This window comes from Equus asinus, chromosome 8, assembly GCF_041296235.1.
Source record: "Equus asinus isolate D_3611 breed Donkey chromosome 8, EquAss-T2T_v2, whole genome shotgun sequence".
Classification (NCBI taxonomy): Eukaryota; Metazoa; Chordata; class Mammalia; order Perissodactyla; family Equidae; genus Equus; species Equus asinus.
This window is the reverse complement of record NC_091797.1, coordinates 48,799,268-48,821,564: the sequence shown is the minus strand read 5'-3', so window position 1 is coordinate 48,821,564 and position 22,297 is coordinate 48,799,268. Positions and strand designations below refer to the sequence as shown.

At 40.9% G+C, this 22,297-nt stretch overlaps 2 long non-coding RNA genes across 9 annotated transcripts in view; one reads left to right on the top strand and one right to left on the bottom strand.

The window, feature by feature from the left end:
• LOC139045987 (uncharacterized) overlaps positions 1-22,297 on the top strand; it is a 366,411-nt gene that overhangs the window by 211,385 nt on the left and 132,729 nt on the right. For 6 of the 8 annotated variants that reach the window (XR_011505563.1, XR_011505562.1, XR_011505561.1 and 3 more), the window contains exon 1: positions 4,053-4,178. The exons of the other annotated variants lie outside the window; for them this stretch is intronic. This is a non-coding gene — a long non-coding RNA (uncharacterized lncRNA). Of the gene's footprint in view, positions 1-4,052; positions 4,179-22,297 lie in introns of those variants that run through there. 8 annotated transcript variants of the gene reach the window in all.
• LOC139045988 (uncharacterized) lies at positions 1,690-4,133 on the bottom strand. The gene is made up of 2 exons (XR_011505567.1): positions 3,997-4,133; positions 1,690-3,117 (listed from the first exon to the last, which is right to left on the bottom strand). It is a non-coding gene; the product is annotated as an uncharacterized lncRNA (long non-coding RNA).

Here is a 22,297-nt window from a genome sequence, read left to right as displayed (position 1 = left end):
TACGGACATATTTATATATGGCCTTTCCAAGGAAAAGGAGAAGAAAGTTTATTTTCTAGCTCTCCATAGTGGGATTCTCCAAGGATCTTTTTAATAGTTGAGATACTTAAGAATCATGTCATGTAAATGCAAAAGTGCATGGTCTGTGGATAAAGTTACACATTCCACGTTAGTTCAAAGAAAAAGCAATATTTTGAAAACATAAAAGGAGCTCAAAGTCTGCATTCCTTTGAAAAGGCCAACACCTGTGGAAGGAATGCAGGTTGTTTCCACTTGACCTTCAACTGTGGAGCTGGGTAAGCTGCTTAGATATGATGGTGGTCCAGCAGGGGCACCTCCCTATATAGCCGAGTCTCCCAGGCAGCACCTGTCCTGTCTCGTTGTCAGGAAGGGAAAAGATGGCAACAGTCAGGAATAGTCAGAGTGCCTCCTAACCTTTGCTTTGAAGAGCTTGCTTTGTATCCCATTAAGTCACATGGTGATGGATGAGTGGATGTAGGTAATATGAAATAACCCATAACCTCTCTAGGCAATCAGGCTTACATTTCGCAAGTCCTGGGAAACCCCGGGCAGACAGTATTAGTATACTTAGGCTGAGTCCTCTGTGAGTAGTAGATGAAGATAAAGGCTTCATTGATGTTCCAGACAGATTCTCATCATGCATAAATAATTCCTTAGGACGGAATTAGCTGCCTTGAGTGATGCTTCTATTCCTTTAGGGTACTCACATTAGTTCAGCAGTCTATTGTGGTGTCTCAAGGACTAAATGCGCAATTCAACATTGGGAAGAAATATACACATAGAACATTCTTTTTGAACAGGGGATTTATTGGTCCATACAATTTTTGATGGGAAAGGATGGAAATCTGGCTCATTTGTCATTGATTCATTAATTCTTTATCCGTTTATTCAACAGATATTTCTTAATTGCCTACTCTATGCCAGGAACTGTTGTCAAGGCTGGGAATACAATGTTGACTCATAGCTGACATTGTCCCCACTTCTCAGAACACTTAGTTCTCCATGGTGTGGTCATGCCTCCTCAACAGTCTAGCTTTATGATCTTGGGCAAGTGACAATTTATCATCTCGACCTCAGTTTCTTTGTATAAATTAAATATTTTTCTCAGATGGCCCATAAGATCCTGTTCAGTGCTAATATTTTCTGGATGTATACTTTTGTTGTTAAATATTTTTATCCCTGTGACTTAGCTTAGTCCCCTAGAGGGTGACTGAATTAGTGGTGCTGAGTGGATCAGCTGAGAGGGTTATATTCAGATCAGCATCATTGATTTGATGTCCACATGGACCAGTTACTGTTCCTGAGTTTATATCATCTTTGTATCTTCCAGCTGTTTGGCTGGCTCATGTCTGTGTGCAGTTTCCTAAAATGTAGTTGTTTTAAAGGGAGAGCGTGGATTTCCACCGATGCTGGAAACATTTCAACACTTCTGAGGCATGGTCTTCAAACACAAAAGATCGTTGGCATAGGTGTTTCTTTGCTGAGACACTAACCCAGGGTAACCGAGTTATTTCTAGCTCAGATTCAGTGCTAGCTGACAGCACTGTGCCTGGGATAGGCTTATGGAAATTTGGATCTTCCACAATTTATATTAGTAATGTTGATGAACTCAACCACTAATTACATCATCTGGTTTTGTAAATAAAGTTTTATTGGAACACAGCCATGTCCACTCATTTATTTATTGTCTATGGCTGCTTTGGGGCTACAAGGGGACAATTGAGTAGGTGGCACAAAGTCTTGTATGGCCTGGAAAACCAAAAATATTTACTATCTGGCCCTTAATAGGAAAAAGTTGGCTGATGTCTGGATGATAGCATGTATTTGTAGAATTTAAAGCCTCAAATGATAGATTTTAAGCTTGTGGGGGACCACAATGTACTTTTTTTCAGGAAACATAGTTTATATGCCTTTTTTCCAATATGCTTATAAGAAATGAACCTTGTTAATTTGTAACTTTTCAATTACTTGATAACTATATACCCCACAATTTTTACTCTTTTGGAGGGCTTTTCGTTTCCATGGACTGGATCTGTAAGTGTTCTTATCTGCTTTAAGAGCTGGGAACCCTAAGTTATTCCCGAAGCGTTTTATTCTGTTATATAATTGGTCGTCTGGAGCCTTACATCCTGGCACATTTCAGCTGTGAGCAGAGAGTAGACAAAATTTCAGAGATGTGTAAGCACTTGGAGACGTGTTTATAATCCTCTCCCACTGTTTCCCTGTGTTTGTCGTTATGGAGCTTTAGGGCTGATGTGTCTGGCCGACAGACATGCTGAAGTCAAAATTAGAGAAAGCTGGGATCAGTTGCGATTCTGGCCATTCATCCAGGGAGCTAGGCCCAAGGTAGTGAGCTTAAAGGCGATTTTACAAAACTAGGAAAGCTGAGTACTGTGAGTGTCAGAGAGGCCAAGTGTACCACGTGGAGGAAACCCGGAGATTGCTCTTCAGCATCTTCTCAGGGGCTCAGAATGAGTTTGCAAAGACACAGCAATCTCATTTTAATAGGGTTTAAAGGTGAGGAATAAAGCTCCTTAGGAAATGTTTACTACAACAGAATACATTACATTATGGGGAAAATAAGTTTTGGGATCAAGCAGGGCAGCTTTTATGGGTTCAAATTTGCCTTCTATGACTAGTCCTAACACATAATAATTTCTGAATAAATATTGGTTTATTTAATATACGAGCTCTTTGGTATTTGAAGTCAACCAATGAAATATTTGATTTTCACGATGCGGTCTATACGGAAGTCGAAATATAATGTACACCTGAAATTTATGTAATGTTATAAACCAGTGTGATCTCAGTAAAAAAGTCAGAAATATTAAATTCTTCATTATATACTAAGCTAAAGTATTAAATACTTGTATAGGGCCAGCCCAGTGGCACAGCGGTTAAGTGAGCACATTCCGCTTCGGGGGCTGATTTGCTGGTTCGGATCCCAGGTGTGGACATGGCACTGCTTGTCAAGCCATGCTGTGGTAGGCATCCCACATATAAAGTAGAGGAAGATGGGCACGGATGTTAGCTCAGGGCCAGTCTTCCTCAGCAAAACGAGGAGGATTGGCAGCAGTTAGCTCAAGGCTAATCTTCCTGAAAAAAAAAAAGAACGACAAAATAAATAAATAAATACTTGTATAGGAAGAAGAAAAATTTGCTTTTGACTTGAGGCTTCATGTTGACAGCCAGATTACTGGAAATTCTTAGTTTACTTCGTCCACATTTATTGAGTGCTTACTAAATAACATACATTTCCTGCTCTCTTGGGTCTTACATTCTATTGGGAGTCACTGATAGGTTAACAAATACCTTCCTAAAAAGGTGGTAAATGCCCCAGTAAGGCATGCACATGGGCCCTAAGAACATGATGGGGGGGAGGCCTATTTGGAGGTGGGGAGTGTGTGGGTACAGGGTAATTCCGAGAGTGGTCCCAGAGGAGGAGAATGCTGACCCATCCCTAGGGATATCCTTTTCCTTTAGAAGGGGAGTCTGGGTAAAGCTCGGATACAGGCCCCTGAGGACAGGTGTCGGGGCAGAAGCTTAGACAAGATACTGGGGAATCCCTCACACACCATGGTCTAACTTCGCCCACTTCAGTTTCTCCCTCTGCCTGGTCCTGTCTGAGAGAAGGGACATGTGCCAAGGACCCCGGTTGTGTAAGGCAAACAGCTTCCACGCTGGGAGTGAGACAGATGAGGTCATGCAGTTTTGGGGAACCCACCCCGGTACAGCTAGATCAGCAGTGCACCACACGGACCACCGGGCCAGAGGTGCGTCCCCTCCCTCCTCCGAACGTGGCCCTGCTCTCCCTGATGGCTTCTGCGCCTTTCCCTGGCATTTCACAAAATCCCATTCCTCCCTCCCAGGAGATTTTATAATTAAGTGAGATAAATAAAGGCAGGAAATCTGTAATAAAGTACTAACTTCCATGTATGCCAGATTAAAAAAAAAAATCCCAGCCCACAAAGTTACACAGTCTGGTGGGAAGAGATCAAAGGGCAGCCGTGTGATTCCCGGGCAGTCCACATCCTGTTCCTTCAGAGCGGGGACGAGTCAGAGGAGGAAGTGGCGCACGGCGGTGCGAGCCGGTGCCGTTCTCAGGGCTGCGGTCTCAGCTCCCAGGCTCCAGGAGTGTGCCTGGGAGCATGGGAATGGTAAGCACACATCTGCCTGTGTTCACAAACACGGCTCCGGGAGGCGCGGTTTTAAATTACCACTCCTACCACGGGCGAACCTCCCCCGTAATCCTGTAAAGATGTCACGTCCCAATAGACCTTGGAGCGGGAGACCCGTCAGTGCCAACCCCTATCAAATAGCCGGAGCGCCTGAGGGTTGGGTTGCAACAGGAATACCCTCATCTTGATTGCATTGTTTCTCCTCTCCCTAAAAGGGTGCGATTGGGTTTGGAGGTGGGAGGAGAGTCGGCAATGGAGTTGCTGACACCATGTAAGGAAAACCTCCGAGGCTGCGATTCCCATTTGGAGAGCTCAGCAAAAAGGCCAGCAGACAAGCCCGCCACTGTTCAGTAATCCTCCTCGCTTCTGCTGGCGGATCGTGCGCAGGCGGACGGGCAGCTGCTGCGTGGAGGCGCCGGTGCTGTTCTGGGGAGGGGAAGCTGAGGGTGGCTTTGCTGTGCTGAGGAATGGTGACCTGTGGGTGCAAGCAGGCCAGGCGGCTGCAGCCTTGACTGGGGGCGCGTGGAGACCCCTCCCGGGCCAGGTTGTCGGCACTCAATGTACACAGGGGATTTATGCTTCCTCTCCAGCCTTTCAATGCTTCTGTAGATATACTTAGCAGCGACAATGCTGGTTTGGGAATTTCCCTGGGATGGGCCCGGACTTGTTTCCAAAATAACACCTTTCAGAGCATGCAGAGACTTTTAGAAATCAGATAATTGTGTGATATTTATAAAATGAATTACATTGTGCTAACAAAGCCTGGGCAGCTGTTTCTGATGCTGAAGTAAATAACACCTTATGATTCATTAGGGTTGCGGGGTGGGGGGGGGGGAGCCTTTTTTAAAAGTTGCTACTTTCTGGCTGAGACTTTGCAAAAAATGTAGACAGCTCAGAAAGGAGGTAATACAGTTTGAAGGTAAAATATTTATGTCCGGGTGTGCATGGCACGGTTAAGTTGTATTTCATTCATAAAGCACTTAGTGAGCATTTAAAATATGCTTATCTGTGTGCGGAGAGACACAAAGATGAGACTTTCTTGCTCCTGTCCTCCGTGAATTCTCACTCTAGTGAGGGAGGCAGATATATAAACAGATAATTGCAATACACTGAGCTAAGTGCTAACAGAAGGATGAAAGAAAGGCTATAATGGTATGAGGCATGTATCCATTTACTGTGCAAATGGAGAGGAGGGAACAGCTTCACAGAGGAAGTGACATTTGAGCAGTACAATAGGCCCTCTGTATGGTGCTGAGGGCCGACTAAGGGACTTGAGCATCAGCGAATTTTAGTATCTGAGAGGGTCCTGGAACCAATCCCACATGGATACCAAAAGACAGCTGTATTTGATGGAAGAGGAGTTATCTTGAAAGCAGAGAAGGATGTTGCCTTTTTTCCGGCTCCTCTTATTCACCAGCCTGCACCTACCCCAGGGCCTTTGCATATTCATTTCCCCCTGCCTAGAAAGCTTCTCCCATCTCTCTTCTCTGGGTCCATCCTTTAGATCCCAAATCCCAAGTTACTTCCTTAGGTAAGCCTTTAGATCTCAAATCCTGTGTCACTTTCTTCGGTAAGCCTGACTTGTCTAAATCAAATCTTTTCTGTTACCAATGTTCATTCATCAAGTACTTCTCCACTTATCACAGCTGCACTTCTACATTATTTGCATGATTATTTGAATGGTATCTATTTTTCCTACTAAGCAGAGACTGTCTGTTTTTGTTCAACTTTGTTTCTTTACTAAATAAACGTTTGTTGAATGCATTAAATGAAGAGCATTCCAGGGGTGAAAAAATATTGTGTGTTCAGCGAACGGCAAGTAGCTAGGTATGTTGGATCTTGGGATATGTGAATTGGGGAAGGCAGAAGATTAAGCCGCTTAAGGTACTTTGAGACTCTAAGCTTCTGTTTATGTACTAGTTCAGTTAATATTTTTAAATAGAAGAAGACATTTCAAATATCTGCCCCTTAATTATATTATCAGTATCAGATGGCTTAAGTAAAAGATGAAGGGTTAAAATTAAAAGTTTTTTGTATGTGGTTTTGGCACTTAAATAAACTTTTTTTTTTTTTTTTGAGGAAGATTAGCCCTGAGCTAACATCAGCTATGAAGCCTCCTCTTTTTTGCTAAGGAAGATGGGCCCTGAGCTAACATCCATGCCCATATTCCTCCACTTTATATGTGAGATGCCTGCCACAGCATGGCTTGCTAAGTAGTGCATAGGTCTGCACCCGGGATCCGAACCGGTGAAGCCCGGGCCACTGAAGCAGAACGTGTGAACTTAACCCCTGTGCCACTGGGCTGGCCCCTAAATAGATATATTTTTTAAAAAAATTGTGATTAACATATATAACATACAGACAAATATACAGCATGTAATTATATACCTGGATGAATCATCACAAGGTAAACGTACGTGTAATGCCTACGCAAGTCAAGAAATAGGTACACGTCCTGGAGTCTGAATTGTAAAAATCGGTATGTGGACTGTGTCAGAAGTGAAAGGATGAGATAGAAGATTCTGTGCCAGACTCTAAGAAAGGGAAGCTTTCTGGAGAAGAGAGGAGAGGGATTCTCATAATGCTTCCAGGATCACTCATGAACTGAAGAAAGAAGTGTGAGAGGAGCGCCAGCCCCGCCATCTCTCGTGCATTCCCAGGGAGGGCTGGAGAGAGCAGGATGGAGGGTGAGCTGAGCTGCAGAGGAGCGTGAGGGCTTTTTCAAAGAAACATTGACTTCTGTCTATTTCCTCACCAGGAGGACTGCTTTCTTAGCACCCTCATTGGTGTGGAGCCGAGGGGCTGAGTTCAGACGTGTGACACCAGCATTCTGTAGGGAGCAGTGTTGACTTAACCAGCTTCCAGCACACGTCCCAGGATCACCTATACCACGGTGGTGCTGGAATACCTGCGTCTGAATACTCTGTCACTTACTAGCTGGGTGTCCTCTAGTCACTTTTAGTTAATTTCTGTGTCTCACTTTCCTTATTTCTTACAAGGGGATAATAATGTAATCTACCTCATAGAGTCGTGAAATTTGGTGCATTCGTATATGCAAAATGCTTACAACACAACTTAGCCTATTCAGCACTTGATAAAAAAGAAGGGCTCTCTAGTTGAAAAGATCTTCTTGTTTTTGCCATATAATAATGTGGGTATCCCCAGTGGGCTACCAAAGTAATTGGATGACTTTTGAGAGACAAGATAGGAGAGTCAGTATTGTCACCTTGCTAGAGGAAAAAGGATGTGGGAAAGGAGCAACTGCCTCTGTAATACTACCAAACAGGATAAGATTTTCTAGATGAGCGCTTCATATGAAAAATGGTGGAGGCATAGATATGGGTGGAATACATCTAAGGAAGAATGCATGTGAAAAGGAAATATCAATTTGATCTTCAAGGTTATAAACCAACACTTGTGTGTAGTTGTGGGTAAGAACGGGGGCAGGTAGCAAGAATGATCTGTGAGGAAAAGCACTGTAAAAGACATGCCCAAAACTCCTAAAAGAAATATCAGGGGGAGGAGATGAGTATTTATGACCCAGATGTCTAAACTGAGTGCAGGGAATGGCTTAGAGAATAAGAGAATTTGAAATTGGTCTAGAGAGGTAAACACAATGGTGTAGATAGCGTTGAAATACAGAGGTACTCATTCTTGGATAGGGGAGTGGAAAGACAGTAGATAGAAAGTAAGAGTATGTACATGTATGTATGTATGTGCAGATATATCCACCATATCAGATACTATGTTCAGAGATTTCCATTTATTATTTAGGTCCATTCTGAAAACAATCCTGAGAACTCAATATTATTAGCCCCATTTCACAGATGTGGAAACTAAGCCTGAGAACGTATCTTAGCAACACGTTTAACAACACACAGACATTTCACAGTAGAACTGGGCATTAGAGCTGAGGATGACTGACTTTATTTTATATTTTTTGGCAAAGGAGATTTGTTTTTTTATTTTTTTTATTGAGGTAGCATTGGTTTATAACATTATATAGATTTCCAGTATACATGATCATATTTCTGTTCCTGTGTAGATCACATCATGTCCACCACCCAAAGACTAATTACAATCCATCACCACACACATGTGCCTCGCCACTCCTTTCGCCCTCCTCCCTCCCCTTTTCCCTTCTGGTATCCACCAATCTAATCTCTGCATTAATGTATTTGTTGTTGTTGCTGTCTTTATCTTCTATTTATGAGTGAGATCATATAGTATTTGACTTTTTCCCTCTGACTTATTTTGCTTAGCATAATACCCTTGAAGTCAGTCCATGTTACCGCAGATGGCAAGATGTCATCTTTTTTTATGGCTGAGGTAGTATTCATTGTATATATATACCACATCTTCTTTACCCATTCATCCCTTGATGGACACTTAGGTTGTTTCAGAGTCTTGGCTATTGTGAAGAATGCTGCAGTGAATGTAGGGGTGTGTGTATCTTTACACATTTGTGTTTTCATGATCTTTGGATAAATACTCAGCACTGGATAGCTGACTGTGTGGTAGTTCTATTAATTTTTTGAGGACTCTTCATACTGTTTTCCATAGTGGCTGTACCAGTTTGCAGTCCCGTCAGCAGTGTATGAGGGTTCCCTTTCTCCACATCCTCTCCAACACTTGTTATTTCTTGGTAATTGTAGCCATTCTGAGGGGCACGAGGTGATATCTTATTGTAGTTTTGATTTGCATTTCCCTTATAATTAGTGATGTTGAACATCTTTTCATGTGCCTGTTGGCCATCGTATATCTTCTTTGGAAACATGTCTGTTCAGATCTTTTTACCCATTTTTTAATAGGGTTGTTAGGTTTTTTGTTGTTGAGATGTGTGAGTTCTTTATATATTTTGGATAGTAACCCATTATCAGACATATGGTTGGCAAATATATTCTCCCAATTGTTAGGTTGTCCTTTCATTTTGTTGATGGTTTCCTTTGTTGTACAGAAGCTTTTTAGTTTGATATAGTCTCATTTGTTTATTTTTTTCTATTGTTTCCCTTGCCTGGTTGGACATGGTACTTGAAAATATGCTGCTAAGACTGATGTCGAAGAGCATACTGCCTATGTTTTCTTCTAGTAGTGTTATGCTTTCAGATCTTACATTCAAGTCTTTAATTTTTTCTTTTATGTGAAAGATTTGGTCTGAGCTAATATCTGTTGCCAGTCTTCCTCTGTGTGAGCCATCGCCACAACATAGCTACTGACAGATGAGTGGTGTGGTTCTATGCCCAGAAACTGAACCCAGGCCACTGACACAGGGTGCGCTGAAATTTAACCACTAGGTCATCAGGGCTGGCTCTAAGGATGACTGACTTTAAACCCAAGACTTTCTGTTCTACTACATAGGTTCTTTTATTTATTAAGGGGATACACACTTATATTTTAAAAAATCTATAAACATAAAAGTAGAATCCCTGAGAACAGCATTTGGGGAAGAATAAAAGGGCCAGTGATCTTACGGTGGTCATATACCAAAGAGTGCCAAGTCAGATGGAGGAGTTTTTGTATGATGTTTTCTAAAGCTTGAGCTACCAAATTAATGTAGTAAGATGAGACAAGGGAGGTGAGACTTCAAATGTCTGGACCTTTGCTGTGAATTTCTTTTTTGCTACAAACAGCATGTGGTAAAATCTAGACTTGCTTTTTGAACAGTTTTGTCCCCAGAACGTTAAGTAAATAATCAAGGAAACTAGAGTACAAAGTTTAATTTAACAAATAAAGAAAATTCCAATGTTTTTGGGAATTGGCAGAAACCTGGGCAAAAGTAATATCATTTCAAAGCTCAGAATGAAGGGAAAGAAGAATTGGTACAATTTCATCTATACCTCAGATGCTGAATGGCTAAGAGGTTTTCTATCGAATGCCAGTTCTCATTGGGTGTAGCTCTTCCCTGTAGTGTTTTCTTGTGAAGTCTTTTAGGCTTAAGAGCATATTCAGGCTGAATAGGAAAAGTCAGTTTCTGTGGGTGTTTGGATGAAGATGGCTTCCTATGTGCCAAAGCTGTCCTAGCCTTTAAGAACAAGATTCAACCTAAAGAATACATTTGAAATATATCAAGCTTTCTATCAGCTAAAATATTGAGGTATTTTTTAAAATATTATTATCAGGGTTTTTTCATGCAATGCTTATGCAGTTCATTTTTAAAATCTTAAATGAAGGATTTTCTGTGTGTCTCTACTAAACTCCATGATGTGAGTGGGGGCCCATTCCTCCCTCTTGTCAAGATTTAATTCATAGATATTTATGGAAAGGCTCTGGTGTGCAGAACGTGGCGCTAAATGACGTAGGGCGATCACCAATGATGAGTCTCAGGGAGATTGTGGTGTAGCGATGACTTCAAAAAAAAATCAACAGCAAACAAATGGCCTAGGTGTTCTAGGAGTTTTTACTGTTAAAAGAACGATAGAATATATCTAGTTGTGTGCAGTCAGGAAAGATCACTGGACAACCTCTCCACTGGGAAGACAATGGGTACAATCAGCCTTTCTGCCCTAGAAACTATCACAGTGCTGGGTACAAAACTGACAAAAACAGGCACTTAATAGGCAATCAATAAATGTTTGTTAGAGGAGCTTAAACTAGGTCTTGAAGGAAGGACAGAGATTTTGATGGTTTGGAAATGACTGGGTGGGAATGCAAGGGATTCAAAGGGAAAGTGTAGGTAAATATATCTCCAAATCATAAAGAATCTTTCAGTGAAAGTGAATTGGTTAGTTTTTGTGGTATATGGGAGCATATTTTTGAATTTTAAATATTACTTAACATATTTACATTTCCATATTTTATGTATTTATGTTCTATTAATGCCATTCAAGTCATTGACACAAATATTGAACAGGACAGATCAAGCAGAAACCTAAAGATGTTCTTCCATCTTTAGATCTTCAGTCTGATAATTCAGGTCTACTTAAAAATGTTCAGTGGGGATAATTGTACAACAAGCTTTCATCTGGGTTATTATTTTCCTTCTGCCTAAGAGCTCCCTTTAGAATTTCTTCAGTTCAGGTATTCTGGTGATAAGATTGCTCAGATTTTATTTAAATGACTTTATATTGCCTTTGTTTTTGAAGGATATTCTCACTGGGTATAGAATTCTTGGAAATTACTTTCTGTCAGTGCATTAAAGATAGGATTTCTGATATTGTGTCTTCTAGCTACCGTGATTCCATTGAGAGTCTGTCTTATTTTTGCTATTTGAAAATACTGTCTATCCCTGTTAAACCCCTCGCCCCCCACAGCTTTAATAGTATTCACTTTCTCTTTGTCTTTCAGCAATTTTAAGATGTCATTTTTGTCTTTGGTTTTCAGCAGTTTTGCTCTCATCGTCTAGGTGTGAGTTTCTCTTGTGTTTACCTAACTCAAGATTCATAGCACTTCTTGAATCTGTGGCTTGATTTCTTTCATCAATTTTGGGAAATTCTCAGCCGTTATTGCTTTAGATACTGCCTTTACCCCATCCTCTCCTCTCTTCTGGGATTCTAATTGCATGTATATTACACTGGGTTTCATATGTTGCTTTCCCTTTTTCTCTCCATGCTCTAATCTGCATATTTCCCCCTGGTGTAGCATCCATTTCACTTTTCTCTCTTCAGCTATATATGATATGCTGTGAAACTCATATTGAATATTTTCATACCAGTGGTTATATTTTAAATAAGATATCCTTAGATTCATTTTACACTGAAACTCTATAGTTTGCTGTCTGATTTATTAAACATACTAATCAGTTATTCTAAAGTCATCTTCTGATAACTATAATATCTGAATTCCCTGTGGGTCTCTGTCCTCTGTTTCCTTTCTCTTGATTTTGCTTAGTTCTTATTTTTCTCAGCCCGATGACTTCTGATGAATCCTGGGCATTGTGTATTAAAAGTACAGTGATAATATTAGCTGTGGGTGATGTTATTTTCCTCTGAAGATATTTACTTTTCTTCTGGGAGGCAGGCAGGGTAAGGACAGAGCACTTCGATACGGCCAGAGATTGAATGGTTGCAGAGGTGGCCCTTAGTTCTTGTGAGGTAGCCCTTAGCCCTTGGCAAGGCTGCGCAGTTTCTGGTTTACTCCTTTGGTTTAGCACTTGGGAATCCCAGCGGAAGGTCTGGGTTGTTACCAGGGCTCCTTTTCCTTAGCAGGCAACGAACACCAGTTTATGCCTGCCCAGCTCTATGAGACTGAAGTCAGCCCTGTGCAGCTTCTTAGTCTCTTGACTGTGATAGAATCAGCAAATGGGTTAAAGAGGAGGCAAATACTGGGCTCCCTGCTCTCCACAGTCATGACCCTTAAGTCTTTGTGCCTTGCTCATCCTTTAATGCCTTCAAGCAGAGGCTATGTTAACAGTTCCCCTCCTCTGGTTATTTAGTTCTCTATTGGGAAGATTGGTCTGATCTAATCTAGTCCATTATATTGAGGTAGAAGTTGAAGTATGTTTTCTTTTCTTGGTGAGGAAGACTGTTGCTGAGCTAACATCCATGCCCATCGTCCTCTGTTTTTTTAATGTGGGATGCTGCCACAGCATGGCTTGACAAGCTATGCTAGTGCGAACCCTAGGCTGCCAAAGCAGAGTGCGTGAACTTAACCACTACGCCATCAGGCCAGCCCCTTGAAGTACTTTTTAAGATGTTTTGATACCTTGGCACTATGTTTCAATAATTTCAAATGCCAGTTTGCTGTTAACCTGCTTCCTTTTGTTTATCAGAAGTTTTTGATCATTATTCGAAATTTTTTCTATGGCTCTAATAAACACCACAATGTCGTACCTTTGCATTTAAAGATAGAGTATAAATTTTACTTATATTATTTCATTTAATCTTCGCAACAGCCATACAATGTCAAACATTACAATTAAGTTCTCTGTGGAGACTTATCTGCAGTTGTAATTACTGAATAAATTGGGTCTGTATTTGTTTATGTCTAGTGAGTGAAATGAATATTCTGCAAAATATGGAAGTGATCATTTTGCTTGGATACACTGAGAGGATGGTGGTTCTCCCTTTAAAGATGAGAGGAGAGGAAATATTAGGAGAATTTAAGTTTTGGCAAGGTCAGTAACGAATAGAGAAAGTGGTACTGAATTGTGTTCCCAGAAGGGAGAGTTACTATGTCAGAGTGAAATTGTTGTTGGACATTTTAAGGATGGGAAGAGGGAAGGAGAAGAAGACAGGGCGGTCTTAGGGGAGACCCTAAAAGTAGAAGCAGTTCTCTTCCCCCTTCCTATCCCCTCTCATCCCCCCAACTCCTCCTATTTATTGGGGGCTTAGAAAGTGCCAGGCACTGTGCTATCTTTGTATAAATATTCTTATTTAATCTTTAATCCTATAAGACGGTTACTATTATGGTCCCATTTTATAGCCTTGTCCATTTGTCAGGCAATCAAGTCATCCCCTGAAATGGAGCAAAGTGGTGAAACATAAAGTTGATTATGGGATCGGTGCAGATTATAAGGATCCTAGAGCTGAGTCTGAATGAGTGCTTCAGAATTTTAACCTGTGGACAACTGGCCGAGCACAGTGGAATTTTCGGAGGCTCATGTAGGCAGGAGAGTGCCGGCTGGCTGGAGTCGGGTTGGGAGGTGGAGAGAGGAGATTATAAGGGGACGACTGTTGGGGGCTAGTTCAGTAGCGCACTTCGCGTACTAAAGTCCTCTACTGGAGTGGAACCAGCAGCAAGAGAAAGGTGAGGCTGGTGTGAGATTTCAAAGCTAGAAAGGTCAGGCCTTGGTGACTGTGAAGATGTGAAAGGCGAAGGAGAGGATGTCGGAAGGAAAGTTTCAAGCCTGGGGACAGACGACTCCCTCCCTGCTCTTTCCTGCATCTGTCCTTCCTGCACCACTCTCCTAACTCACTGGGTGACCACCTCCTGTCCTTCAAGACTCTATTCAAAGTTTCTTAGCCAGGCCTTTCCTGCCACTCCTCTCTCTTCCTCTTCCCACCCTGGGAGGTGGCCCTTCCTTCCTATTTCAGCTTTCTATTAAAGGTGTGCTTCCAATATACTAGTGTGATTCTTTTATTCCCTACCCCCCAACTCTCCTTTCTTCTTTGCTCTTTTCTTTAAAAAAATTTTTTTTGTTTTTACATATATACTTAGCATGACATTAAGCTTTTTTGGCTGCAGGAACTGTGATTTCTTTAGGATTTTATTGCTGTTACTTAACACTATGTCTGACATCTATTATATGCTGGATAAATGAATAAATAAATGGGAAATCATGGTGCTAGTGCCAGAAATAGGTATAAATAAACAAAGCTCACAGCAACACGGAATGGAAGTCAACTGTAATTGATTTGTCAAGTGGTGTTCCTCCTTTTTGCATTTTTACAAAAGATTCTACATGGCTTTCAGTATATTTCACCTATGAGCACTCCACTGAATAATAGTCAACTCCACAAACTGTGTATTTTGAGACAATAAGAACCAAGAAAAAGAAAATCACCAAAATAATGTGACACTGTAATATTATTGATGGGTTCTTCTATTCCCTAGGTTAACTTCCATTTCTTTTGACAATAGAGTTTACCACTTGTCGTTCAAATTTCTGCTTGATAAAGGTTCCGACGAAGTATAAAATGCCGAAATATTGGGCAGCAGAAGGAGGGAAAGGAAACACTTTCCAGAATTGAGTCATTTACTTCATGGGGTTGAATGTAATAAAGTCCTAGGGAATCACTGCTGGTTCTGGAAAGCAGACAAAATGGGATTGCTCAGAGCATGGAATTTAAGAGAGAAACTGTGGAACGAAGGTGTAACAAAATTCATTAATTTCGATCTAGACTGAGAATTTTTATAGGAGGAAAGAAATGCCATTAAAAACAACTTGCCACCTCGTCTCAAATCCAGCATTATGTGCTGAAAAGTTATGGCGCTGTGGTCATTAGCTGGCAGGCGAGGTTTCCCAGCAGGTTCGTCTGGTGGCAGGAAAATCACACAGCCCTAACTGCAGCATTTTTAGCCATCTCTTGAAGGAGATTCTCATTCTCGGCTCTGTGTTGAGTTACTCGTCTCTCTCTAATAATGCAGGAAGCTTACCATGTGCTTAGTAATTTTTAAGCTCCTGGGACCAGGCTGGAATTGATTTCATTTGCAGTTTGCCCAGTGACAAGCACCCTTTTGAAGAAAAATACAGTCACGTGCTGCGTAACAATGTTTTGGTCAATAACGGACTGCATAATGCAATGGTGGTCCAATGGGATTAGTACCATAAAACCTGGGTGTATAGTAGGCTATACCGTCTAGGTTTGTGCAAGATACATTCTGATTGTCACACAAGGACAACATTGCCCAACGACACATTTCCTAGAATGTATCCCCTTCGTTAAGTGACACATGAGTGTATTCACTATAATTTTTATTAGTTCATGACCGATTATAAATCAAAGTTATGAAAAGCGTTTAAGCAGCTTTCCCCAATCCCTGGGATTCATAGCTCTCAGAGTTATCATTTGAACAAAGGTGGTAGCTGGACCCCAGTGCTACTCTGGGATGGTGGGCTTATGGAAACTTAGCCTTTCTCTTCCATCTCTCTTTAAAATGTGATCTTGTTATAAGACAAGAGAGAGAAGACTTTTCAGTTTAAATCCCTTCTTTTCCCTTAGGTAGGGCTCTGAATTTTAGATTTCAGGGATGAATAGGTAACCCCAGTGAGTGATTTGAGACTACAGTACATAAAAATGTGTCAATAGTTCAGGATGACTGATAGCTCGTCTTGTAACCAAAGCCACCTGCAATTTTTTATAGTCCTGCAGCATGAGCCATCTTGAACAGATAATCAATTCTATTGCACAAACAGTCACTTCTGTTCACCAAGAAGGCCTGCTTTCTCTCGCCAAGCAGGACTATAAAAAAATCCAAATTATCAAAGCTTCTGAAATACTGGGAGCATTTGTAAAACTAGCCTTTTGCATCTCCTCTCTGTACCTTGCCGCTCTCATCTGTTACGAGTTAAAGAGCAGTGAGACCATTTATGCTGCTATAACACTAATCTGTGTTATAGTGAGAACTTCAATGACATGTTCATATGCATATATGCAGACACACACTCATGCACACGAATATTTTAGTAAAAAAGTATCATTTCTTACCCAGTTTTTGCCTAGAATATTTGTTTTCTTTTTTTTGTGAGAAGGATTGACCCTGAGCTAACGTCCATTGCCAGTCTTCCTCTTTTTGCTTGAGGAAGATTGTCACTGAGCTAACATCTGTGCCAATCTTCCTCTATTTAATGTGGGATGCTGCCACAGCGTGGCTTGACGAGCAGCGCTAGGTCTGTACCCGGGATCCAAACCTGTGAACCCCACACTGCCAAAGCGGACCACATGAACCCAACACTATGCCACCTGGCTGGCCCCCCAGAATTTTGATCTTTAAATAAATTTTCTCCTAATCCTTTATTTTTCTTTTCAAGTATCATATTGCATTGCCGTAACAGCCTATCGACAGCAAGAATTCATTTTTCCTCAGCTACTTTCTGCATTGCATTGAATTAAAAATTGTTAGTTTGAATTTGAAATCTGAATTCCATGAGATAGTCACTAAAAATATCCTTGCGAATTAAAGTTTTTGATTAAAGCAGGTGATGTACAGATAAACAGTTCATATATTTTTCCTCGTCCCTTGAAACGCCATTATACTGCAGAATTAGTGGCACTAGGTTTCTTACTCGCTTCTTCAATGCGGTATACACAATGTCATATTTGCCATGAAATAGTTAACAGTATTCAAATAGAAATTAAGTCATTCGTTTATTCCACAAATATCTGTTGAGCTTTGAATAGGTGACAGGCCCTGGCTTTAGGTGTTAGGGCTGAGGATGCAGTGTTGAACCGGATGGTTCAGGTCCCATCCCCAGGAGCTGACATTTAAAAATTTAGGTCATCACTTAGGTCTAATGGCTCCACGTCTAAAATTCTCTTTGTAGTAGTTGGGCCACTAAAATAATGACTTTAAAGGAACCCCTAAAACCTTAGGATTTCACAAAGAAGGGAAGAAATCAGTAATGAATGATTCTGGCTTTTTAGTCATAAAAGAATATTTTCCTTTCTGAATTTCAACTTGAGACATGGTTGTTAGTGGTTAAACCCAGGCACTTTCGTAGTGGAGAACAAAGTCAAATCCAATGGGTCGTATCCTGTCCAGTTTGTAGCAGAGCTTAGAAACCATAAAGAACTCTCTTATTTAGAATTCTCTGACAAATTCCAGGTTGAAAGTCAGCTTGGGGGCACAGTTTTTTTTCCTTCATATTATCTGGCCCCTAAAAGGACCCTTCGATGACCTAGCTAACTGCTGTCACATTCTGAACTCAAGTCACCGTTTTCAGGTGCCATGATAGACTAATTGTGCTTCAGTTTCCTGGTCCCTGCTGCCTTTTCAGTGCATCTGTAAGGTCAAATTGATTAATAATACTAAGATATTATTTGGCTTTTTCATCCTCTTTCTCTCGCAAGTGCATAGTTAAGTTTTTCAGTGTACGTTTGGAACCTCTGCATAACTCAGTGAATCAATATTTCCTATCTGATCGATGATTGCTGTTACAAACGGTGCAGGGGTAAAGATCACGTGCTAAATCAGAGGATTTTAACAGGGCATGAAAAGTTCACTGATAGGGGTTCAGATTCCTATAGAAACCACCAGTTGTTAAGTTTTGGTGTAGTATCAGGGAAATAATATCCAAAATTATCTGAAAAGGCTGTTACATTATTCCTCTGTTTTCCAACTACATATCTGTGTGAGAATGGGTTTTCTTATATACTTCAACCAAAATAAGATATTGCAACAGATTGAATGGAATAGATAGGAGACTCCAGCTGTCTTCTATTAAACTAGACATGAAAAATTTGGCAACAATGTAAAACAATGCCATTATTCTTGCTACATTTTTGGGGAAAATCTAATTGTTTATAAAAATTTATCATTTATGTTAACGGTACTGGGTGTTTTGATTGTTTTAGTGAATTAATAAATATTAAACATTAGTTTTTGTTTGTAACATGGTGAATATTGATAGATATAACCTACATAAGAGAAAGCTCTTTAGAGTCCTTGGTCTTTTTTTTTGTGAGGAAGATTGGCCCTGAGCTAACATCTCTGTCAGTCTTCCTCTATTTTGTGTGTGGGAAGCCGCCACAGCACAGCCTCGTGAGCGGTGTGTAGGTCTGGGCCTGGGATCTGCACCTGCGAACGCTTGCCCTCTGAAGCCGAGTGCATGAACTTAACCACTACACCACTGGGCCGGCCCCCTCTGTCATTTTTAAGATTCAAAAGGGGTCTTGATATTAACCAATTTAAGAGCCACTGATCTAAAGGAATGAGTTAGCAACTCAAGTGTAGAGTGAGAATTTGTAGCAGTTACATTCCCTGGGATCCAGGATCTGCTCCTAGTTCTCATTTTGAAGCAGTGTCAGGACGTTTAGATAGTCTCCTGAATGGTTTGGGGCTTTCCATTCTGTGTGTGATTACAGAAGATGAAGACAGAAAGCCTGTACAGTAATTTAGTCAATAGAGTTCATTTTTAATCTCCAATCTCTTGTGTCCCAAAGTCATGAAATCCTCTAGGACCACTTAAGAGTTTCAGACTACAGCTACTGAAGGTGGAGCATTTTACGAGGGCTTCGTGACATTTATTCTTGGAGATGGAGCTCGCAGCTCCGCATGCTAAAAGAAAATCAAAACTGCGTGTCTGAAACATCTCCATCATCCATTTGGAAGTGAAGAATTCTGTCTGCTCTCCTTCCATCCTTGCAGGAAGCTACACCCAGCTCGCTGCTCAGTCTGGACTTGTTCTCAAGGTCACCTATGTAATTTTTTTCAAAGCCTCACTGTCCTTAGTATTCTCAGAGATAATAGCACCGGGCCCATCAGTCATCATTTCCTCATCCTCAATTTTCCTTTTCGCTTCCTGCAATTTTAATCCCAAGCCCCTGCAATTCCTTTCCATGGAGGCTTAAGTGGCCCCATTTACAGCCAATTTTCGGCTAATATTTGATGCATTCTTTTAAAATAAACCAAATAGTCCTCACTCTGCAGGCTTTGTACCGTTGGACTTAATAAAATCAAAGACTTGATAGTGGGCTTTAAACTGATGTGTTTTTTTTTTGTTTGTTTGTTTCATGATTTTTAAAGAAAAATAGAGACCTTTAGAAATAGGAGGTAGATATTTGTTCCTGATGGGTCAATTTCAGAATCTAGGGCTGTCATTAATAAAGGGAAAGAAATCGCTCTTTCATCTGTGTTGCGCGTTGCACCAATTCTTATAGAGGAGAGAGAGGGGAGGGGAGATGGGTAAAGAAACCATAGATTTTTCTGGGGGCTGTTTCCTTCTAACCTTCTTTGGGGATGCCTTATCTCTGGCCCCTTCTGTAAGCTGATCCAGCTCATGTCGGCCTGACACATGAACCATGCAAAGCTTCTTTTTAAAGAGATTTTAATTCCTGCTTGACAGGCTAGGCTGAAGCCCATGAGTGACAATAGATGTTTTTTTTTTTTTAAACAAGAGTGAAAGCCACAGTGCACCTGGTTTTCCATAACACAAGACACTTTTTTTTTTCTAGAAAAGAAAAAAAAAAAAACCAGTTAAAAAAAGCTAAATCTTAAGTAATAAGACAGCTGAGTTTGCCAGGCGTCATGTCTTAAGAAAAGAGTGCCACCATTTTTGGCCTGCCTGAAGGCTGTTTTTGTCCCTAATCTGTTTTAAATCTTTTAAGGGTTTTATCATTTTTTCCGCCTTTCCATAAAATTAACTCATTTCTTTAATATATTTTTTATCCTAGTCTGAAATTTCATCCTTAGTTATCCCCCATGTGGAGAAGTATCAAAGTATCACGTATCATAAGATAAATGACATCTTTGGACCCAAGATATTTGGGTAAACTGACCATGTCCAACGTCTTGAGGGGAAAAGCTAGAAACTGGGATCATCCTTAAGGATCGCGTGAGTCCAAATCTAGAAAAACAGTGAAATGATTTAGGAGTTGCCTGAATGTCGTCTTTGCAGATATAAAATGAGCTCCGTTTTATTTATGACCATAGCAAATTTCAAACAGCTTTCATTTCCCCTGGTATTATGCATTGCAAGCCGTGGTAAGGTCTGAAAGTAATAATGAAAGCTCTGATAATGGAGTTAGTGCTGGCGGCGCCATGACAAGGCTGGTGACGAGAGGGGAGCTGTCATCTATTAACTGAACACTGGGTGCCAGGCCTCCTGTTCAGGACTCTACGTACTTTTTTCTCTAATTTGCATATCAGCTCTCAGAACTAGTTGTTGTCATCTCCGTTTTACAGATGACGAACAGGAGAAACTAGGACACCAAAAGTTGGAATGACCTGCTTCATATGATGCTCGTGTAAGCTTGGTGCCAGAGCTGGTACCATGTTGCACAAAGTTGGTTTAATCAGCTTTTTGACGGCACCTCCCTATTTACATCAAGGGAAGAAGAGCCACTTTAACTGTATAGCACAGCCCCATTTACATAATATTTTCACAGCACTATCTTGAGCCTTGCAGTATACTTATGAGATAGGTGGTCTTATTATCCCCGTTCTGCATTTCTTCCTATCCGTGATACTGTGGTGATTGATGCTAATTATGATGACTGGGAGGAATTGTAGAATACTAAAGTAAGGAACGGTTTCTGGTTACGTGAACTATGTTTATAGCATTTGAGTAAGTGTTTTATTAATGTTCCAGTGGAAGAGATTGTTCTCTATTTAAAATAGAGTTGTGAGCCTGGCCCTGTGGCCGAGTGGTTAAGTTTGTGTGCTCTGCTTTGGTGGCCCAGGGTTTCGCTGGTTTGGATGCTGGGCGTGGACCTACTACCGCTCATCAAGCCATGCTGAGGCGGCGTCCCGCATAGCAGAACCAGAAGGACCTACACTAGAATATACAACTATGTACTGGGGGGCCTTAGGGAGAAGAAGGAAAAAACAAAATAGACTTGCTACGTTCGTGGGTATAAGTTTTTCTCAGGGCTGGCAGCACTGGCTGTTTCTCAGTGGACATGTTTTCAAACTGTATGTTAGTTTCTTGGAAAACATTTCAAAAGTAGCTTACCGTGCAGGAAAGTCAGGAACCGAAGGGTGAGACTGTGCTTTGCTACTAATTAGTTCTGTGACTTTGAGCAAGGCCTGTGACCTTTCTGGGCCCCACTTTCCCCATCTTAACTATATAAGGGGTTGGGGTGTTCAGTAAAGATTTCCTAGAATTTCTTTTATGTGTTTTGAAAAAGTTAGTGACAGCTGGTTCTTGAAATTTTTATTACTCAGTAATATAATACTTATTATATGTCAGTTATTTTCATTGTAAATATGCGAACAATTGTGTGACTACACACATTGAAAAACAGATGGGAGACCATTGGAGGACAACGTTGAACTTCATTATCTGCTATGGCTAGGGGATGAGGGGCTGTGTTGATGTATTTAGTGTTAGGGCCTGGATTGTGTTTTTATCATGTGTGGATTATCAAAGCTCAAAATTTGGTCTTGCTTGCTTGCCTGCGTCCTTCCTTCCTTAATAATTTAGTCAAAAAGCCATTAAGTGAGACTGCGCAGGGATGTCCAACAGGCAAGTATATTGAAGATAATGGGAGACAGACTCTTATGTCAGAGGAGAAAGCTACAAATATAAAAAAGGAAAGCTAGGGAATGAGTCCTGTGCTGTAGGTTGGAATTTGAGGTATCAGTGTGAACTCACAGATTTCAATATGTAGAAATTACATATGTAGAAATAAATATAATGTAAAGTATATGCATATATATGAATATGTACATATACATACGTACACACATGCACAACACACCCATTTCCTAACCTTGCTCACTGAGAGGGCCACGATACTGTGATAGCCAAGTGAATATGAGCACACGTACTGTCCAGATCTTACTTTCTAAATACCAGTCTTTGCTAAAAGGAACCAGAGATCTTTGAAAAAATGTCTGATTCTAGGGCTAGGGCAGGGAAGGTACCAAATTAGTGCCTTTTATTTTTGAGGAAGGTTAGCCCTGAGCTAATATCTGCCACCAATCCTCCTCTTTTTGCTGAGGAAGACTGGCTCTGAGCTAACATCCGTGCCCATCTTCCTCTACTTTATATGTGGGAT